Below are 6,600 nucleotides of genomic sequence, written 5' to 3'. Positions count from 1 at the left end.
TTCAAATCTTCTCTCTCCCCCCACCACCTCTCCATCACCACCTCCCTCCTTTCTCCCCCTCAGGCTGAGAGGAGGAGGGGACTTGGAGGAGAGAAACGTTTGTGTCCCATTAAATCTAATCGCCACAAAGATTGCAGACACCCTGCCTTCCCAGACCAGACACTCCCCCCACCTGTTTGCCTGAACCCAAAAGATTTCTGCTGTGGGATTCCACACCTCCCCCCGCCCCCCCTTCTTCTTGTTGGAGTTTATTCTCGTAGCTTGTTTCAGTCCAACACATTTGCTTTCCCAGTTTGGGAGTTTCATGAAAGGATTTTGATCAGTAAACAGATGAAATAAAAAGAAGGAAGAGATTCAGCCCCCTCTAGCCCTTTTCCCCCTTGTTTGCCTTGTCATTGAGGCAGTAAAGGAAGAGGAAAACACCACGGATTCCCCCAAGGCAGCCACGGGACTGGATGCTGTTCTCACCCAGTTCCTGCAAACACTGTGCTCTCCCTGTGCCCAGGTTTGGCCACCTAAAGCTGACAGCAGGATGGCAGGATCGGGCCCCTTGATGCCTCATAGGGGAAATACCCTTTAGAGAAAACAACCTGGGAAAACCTTCTCCATCCTGCCTTCCCGAGGGCTTTCCTCTTGCAGTAATTCCTCAGAGACCAAACACCCGAGGACAGCTGGGGCTGTGACAGAGACAGGCAGCTCAGGACCCGTCCCAGGACTCTGCTTTGCTCTAACAGTACCAGACTTGGTAGAGTTAGCTAATGGTTGGACCTGATGAGCTTAAAGTCTTTTTCTAGCCAAAAGGAGGAGGATTTGCAGCAGCAATCCCAGCCCAAACAAGCACTGTGGGAATGCTTGGTCCTGCTTTCCATGAGCCACCACTGCGCTAGGGACAGGCCACCAGCTGGCACAAACACCTGTGGCAGGGAAGCTACTGGTGGTTCACTGTCCAGCTGATGGAGAGCTCACAGCTGTGCCTACCACAGCATTGCTTTGGAAGATGTCACCAGGTGTCTTCAGGTGGTGGCTTGTCCTTCCTGCAGTGGGACAGCTGCAGTCGTGTCAGGGTGCTGATGATTTTGACAGTGCCAAAAGCCCTTGGAGGGTCGACATCCCATTGGCACCCTCAAGGCTGCAGAGCTCTTGATGAACAGACAGCAGGAGCAAGGATGCCAGCTCCACCAAGGCGGCTTGGGCAGTCCCAGCTGGCGAGAGGTTGGTAGAAGTCGAAGCTGAAGTAAGTAGTTGGCAGCAGCAGGTTCAGTAATGAGTCCAAGTTAATTTGAAGTCAGGCAGAGTAGCTGCAGGTGCTGAGGACACCCTGGTGTTTGGTACAGTGAAAAACACTTTCTTTTCCTTTCTCTTTTTCCTTTCCTCTTTTTATTTTTGTTTTTATTTTTTCTTTTCCCTTTCCTTTTTTTTTGTTTTTCTCTTTTTCTTTTTTATTTTTCCTTTCCTCTTTCTTTTTCTTTTTCTTTTCTTTTTTATTTTTTATTTTTCCTTTCCTTTTTCTTTCTTTCTAATTTTCTTTCTCTCTCATTTTCTTTCTTCCTCTCTCATTTTCTTTCTCTCTCATTTTCTTTCTTTCTCTCTCATTTTCTTTCTTCCTCTCTCATTTTCTTTCTTCCTCTCTCATTTTCTTTCTTCCTCTCTCATTTTCTTTCTTCCTCTCTCATTTTCTTTCTCTCTCATTTTCTTTCTTTCTCTCTTATTTTCTTTCTTCCTCTCTCATTTTCTTTCTTCCTCTCTCATTTTCTTTCTTCCTCTCTCATTTTCTTCCTCTCTCATTTTCTTTCTCTCTCATTTTCTTTCTCTCTCATTTTCTTTATCTCTCATTTTCTTTCTTTCTTTCTCATTTTCTTTTTTTCTCTTTTTCTTTCTCTCTCATTTTCTTTCTCATTATTTTCTTTATCTCTCATTTTCTTTCTTTCTTTCTCATTTTCTTTTTTTCTCTTTTTCTTTCTCATTTTCTTTCTCATTATTTTCTTTCTCTCTCATTTTCTTTCTCTCTCATTATTTTCTTTCTCATTATTTTCTTTCTCTCTCATTTTCTTTCTCTCTCATTTTCTTTATTTCTCATTATTTTCTTTCTCTCTCATTTTCTTTCTCATTTTCTTTCTTTCTTTCTCATTTTCTTTCTTTCTCAATTTCTTTCTCTCTCATTTCCTTTCTTTCTCATTTTCTTTCTCTCTTTCTTTCTCAATTTCTCTCTCATTTTCTTTCTTTCTTTCTCATTTTCTTTCTTTCTTTCTCAATTTCTTTCTTTCTCATTTTCTTTCTCATTTTCTTTCTCTCTCATTTTCTTTCTTTCTCTCTCGTTTTCTTTCTCTCTCATTTTCTTTCTCTCTCTCTCGTTTTCTTTCTCTCTCATTTTCTCTCTCATTTTCTTTCTTTCTCGTTTTCTTTCTTTCTCTCTCATTTTCTTTCTCTCTCATTTTCTTTCTCATTTTCTTTCTTTCTCGTTTTCTTTCTCTCTCATTTTCTTTCTCTCTCATTTTCTTTCTCATTTTCTTTCTTTCTCGTTTTCTTTCTCTCTCATTTTCTTTCTTTCTCTCTCATTTTCTTTCTCTCTCATTTTCTTTCTCTCTCATTTTCTTTCTCTCTCATTTTCTTTCTCTCTCATTTTCTTTCTCATTTTCTTTCTCTCTCATTTTCTTTCTTTCTTTCTCATTTTCTTTCTCTCTCATTTTCTTTCTCTCTCATTTTCTTTCTTTCTTTCTCATTTTCTTTCTCTCTCATTTTCTTTCTTTCTTTCTCATTTTCTTTCTCTCTTTCTTTCTCACTTTTTCTCTCTCATTTTCTTTCTTTCTTTCTCATTTTCTTTCTCTCTTTCTTTCTCACTTTCTTTCTCTCTCATTTTATTTCTTTCTTTCTCATTTTCTTTCTCTCTTTCTTTCTCACTTTTTCTCTCTCATTTTCTTTCTTTCTTTCTCGTTTTCTTTCTCTCTTTCTTTCTCACTTTCTTTCTCTCTCATTTTCTTTCTTTCTTTCTCATTTTCTTTCTCTCTTTCTTTCTCACTTTCTTTCTCTCTCATTTTCTTTCTTTCTTTCTCATTTTCTTTCTCTCTTTCTTTCTCACTTTCTTTCTCTCTCATTTTCTTTCTTTCTCGTTTTCTTTCTCTCTTTCTTTCTCACTTTCTTTCTCTCTCATTTTCTTTCTTTCTCTTTCCCTTTAGTTTTCAGTCTAATTTTAGGTCAAAGGCAAGTTTCATTTTGTTTAATTAATTTGATCTCTTTTTCTTCATACTATTTGCTCACCTTAAAAATCAGAAACTATTCTGCTAGGCCTTGCATTGTTTGGTAAACTGACTTAAAAGCCTCCTTAGAACAGCATTTGCCAGGGATGATAAACCAAAAATCAGCCATCCAAGCAAGATCCATGGGTCCAAATTTGTAACCAAATTGTTGAAACGATGGCCTTCAAATGCCAGTTCATGGAAAGAATTGAGAGAACTGGCAAAGTACTTCAACAAAGATGGGAAGAGGAGGAGTCACTCAGCCTCCCTGCAGGGGATCACACACAAAGGCTCTTCTGACAAACAGTGGCTTTAAAAGGTGCTGATAACATCAAACATGTTTTCAAGACTGTTGGATAAACAGAATTTCTTTTGACTGTATTTTCTCCTTTCCTTTTGTCTCATTAAGTGGCTTTTCTCTCCTTGTGAAATCTAGCCCTTTATTTAAGCAGTTCCTCCATGTAGTTCTCTTCTCCCAAAGCCCCCGATTTTTTTCATCCCTCTTCTTCATATGAATGACAAATTAGGTGCAGAACACTTTGATTCTTTAAGCCCTGCTTATCTGTCACCTCCCCATCCCCAGCTGGTGATGAGAGTCCTGCACTGTACTGAAAGCCTCTCCATGTAGCCAAAGGGAAGTCCTGATCTTCATGCAACCAAGGCCAAACCTTCCAGATTGATAGAAGTGGAAAAATCAGGTTGGTTCTCCTGTCCTAGAGGAGCTGACCAGGGAGGTGAACCAGGAGAAAGCACTTGGCAGCAGGTTCTCCTTTTGGGCAGGAAGGTGGGCAGCAGGTGGATGTCCTTCAGAGCAGTTTTATCAACACAGCTGCAGGAGGTCAGGCATTGATTTTTCCCAGCTCAAACAAAACTCCTCACCTGTGTTTTTCCTAGGCAAAGTGCCCCCTTTTTGGAGACCACCCACAGCTTGAACATTTCCATCTCTGTGTGTCTACATCTCTATAAAACCACCTGTTTGGGTCCAAGCTATCAGACATGATTTCCAGGGGCTGTGAACCTCTTTGGTTAAATCAAACCAGGCTTGTCTCAGCCTTTGTCATGTCTGACTAACTACCAGATTTGTTAAGGAGGAAGAGGAGCCTTCAGGAAGCTTTATGAAGGAAATACAGCAGATGGATGGGTCTCCATCTCTGCTTTGTTTCTCCCACTCCAACCACACCACAGTCCTTGAATGTGTGTGGGTGGCATGTGTATCCAGCTGTGTGATCCAAGGGATCAATCTGACATAAAGCAGAAAGAGCAAACACTGTTGGACACTGCTTGGCTGCACTTGTCCCCAGAGTAGAAAAGCTCATAGCCTGGGCAGCTCTCACTGTGCTTCCTTCAAGAGTAAGGCAGACCTAGAAAGAATCCAGAAATGGCATAAAGGTGCAAAGTGCTGTTGGGCCTCAGGAGGCTCCTGTCACCTGCCAGTGGGTGCAGGATTGGTGGTGCAGGGGTAAGGACAAGATAACACAGAACCATAGACTCACAGGACCATTTCAGTTGGAAAAGCCCTTTAAGGTCATCCAGCCCAACCATTCTCTGACTCCACCATGTCCCTCAGCACCACATCTCTGCCTCTTTTAAACATGACCTTCTTTGGCTGGATCCATGTGGTCATTTTGTGCACCCTCCAGCGTTGTTTGCAATAGTCACCCCTCCTGAGCATGTTGGGTATGAGGAGCAAGAGGAAAACTCCATCTGCCTGTGGGCTTGATACAAGTCCCAGAGTGAAAGGCACTTACAGACTGGTCTGGTGATGGTGGACATCTCTCTGATGGCCCAGGGAGCTGCAGGGACAGGGTTTGCACTGGGAGAGTGCCCCATGAAGAGCTAAGGAAAGGGACAGGTAAGCTCCTGTGAGGGTGAGCTGCCATCTCCCATAATAACCCAGGCAACCCTGATGGCCATATGTGGTGTCCAGGCCTCCTTGTTGCTCTTTCTTCCCCCCACCCTCTCTCTCCCTCTTTCCTTCCACAGCCTGAATAATTGCAGTCTGTCACACAAAGCAATTACAGGGGGGTGAGCCAGCTCCATCAAGAGATGTCATTTTCTCTTCTCCCTTTGCAGCTCCATTCAACATCCCCAAGTGCCACAAAGGAGTTTAATAACCCATAATGACAACTCAGTCTCTTTAGGAGTGGGACAACATCAGGAGGGAAAAAAGAGAAAGAAAAAAAAAGATAATTAAAATCTTCATCTGCCTCTTAACTTTGCATCCTCCCATTATCCAGAAAACACTGACTTTCCTGCTTGTGCTCCCTCAAAACTGAGGGGCTCAGAGGGTGGGGGACTGCAAGCAGCAGAGATGTGGAAGCCCTTCAGTAAGGGCAGCAAGATGTTTTCTGCCACCCTAGGAAAAAAGCTCTGTGGATCAGATCACAGAATCACAGCATCCCAGCTTGGTGGGGGGTGGAAGGGAACTCTGGAGAGCATTGAGTCCAGCCCCCCCTGCTAAAGCAGGGTCACCCACAGCAGTTTGCCCAGGATCACAATGTCCAGGTGGGTTTGGAATCTCCCTGGAGAAGAAGACTTAGCAACCTCTCTGTGCAGCCTGCTCCAGGGCTCCAGCACCCTCACACCAAAGAAGTTTCTCCTGCACAGATGGAAACTCCTGGGCTCCACTTTGTGCCCATTGCCCCTTGTCGGGTGGCTGGGCACCACTGAAAAGAGTCTGGCCCCATTCTCTTGGCCCCCCACCCTTTACCTACTGATCAGCATTGAGAAGATCCCTCCTCAGTCTGCTCTTCTCCAGGATAAACAGCCTCAGGTCTCCCAGATTCTCTTGGAAGAGAGATACTCCAGTTCCCTCAGCACCTGCAGGTCAGATGGTCCTGGTCCTTCCTTCACCCCACTGCAGAGCTGACCACTGGAACATGAAGAGCTCCAGTTCAGGGAGTGTCCTCCAGCCAGTGGGTGATCTCAAAGCAAAAAAACCAACCAACCAAACAAACAAACAAAAAAAGCCCAACAACAAGGAAAAAGAAAAAGCACACAAAAACTCCAACACACAAAAAACCCAACACACAACCCCCCCAACAAAACAAAACAAACAAAAAACAACGATGTTCAAAGAAAGAAAAGAAAAAGGCAGAAAATACACTCTCCTCAAGAAGATGGAGCAAGGCTGTGCAGCCTCCTCCAGTGCCTTTTTGCCTCAGTATGTGCCAGAACCTTTCCACAGTGTACAGGACAGATCTGCTCTGCAGACAGAAACCAAGGACTTAAGGATCAAGGCCAATACCCTGGGCAGCTAAATGCAAACTTCTGTGTCTGATATTTCACACTTCAGAAGGCCAGACTAGCCTTTAGCTAAACCTGAGACTATTCCCACTACCCACAACCCATGCCCTCCCATCTTTGG

Source organism: Indicator indicator, chromosome 21, assembly GCF_027791375.1.
Source record: "Indicator indicator isolate 239-I01 chromosome 21, UM_Iind_1.1, whole genome shotgun sequence".
NCBI classification, from domain to species: Eukaryota; Metazoa; Chordata; class Aves; order Piciformes; family Indicatoridae; genus Indicator; species Indicator indicator.
Note: the sequence above shows the minus strand (reverse complement) of the source record.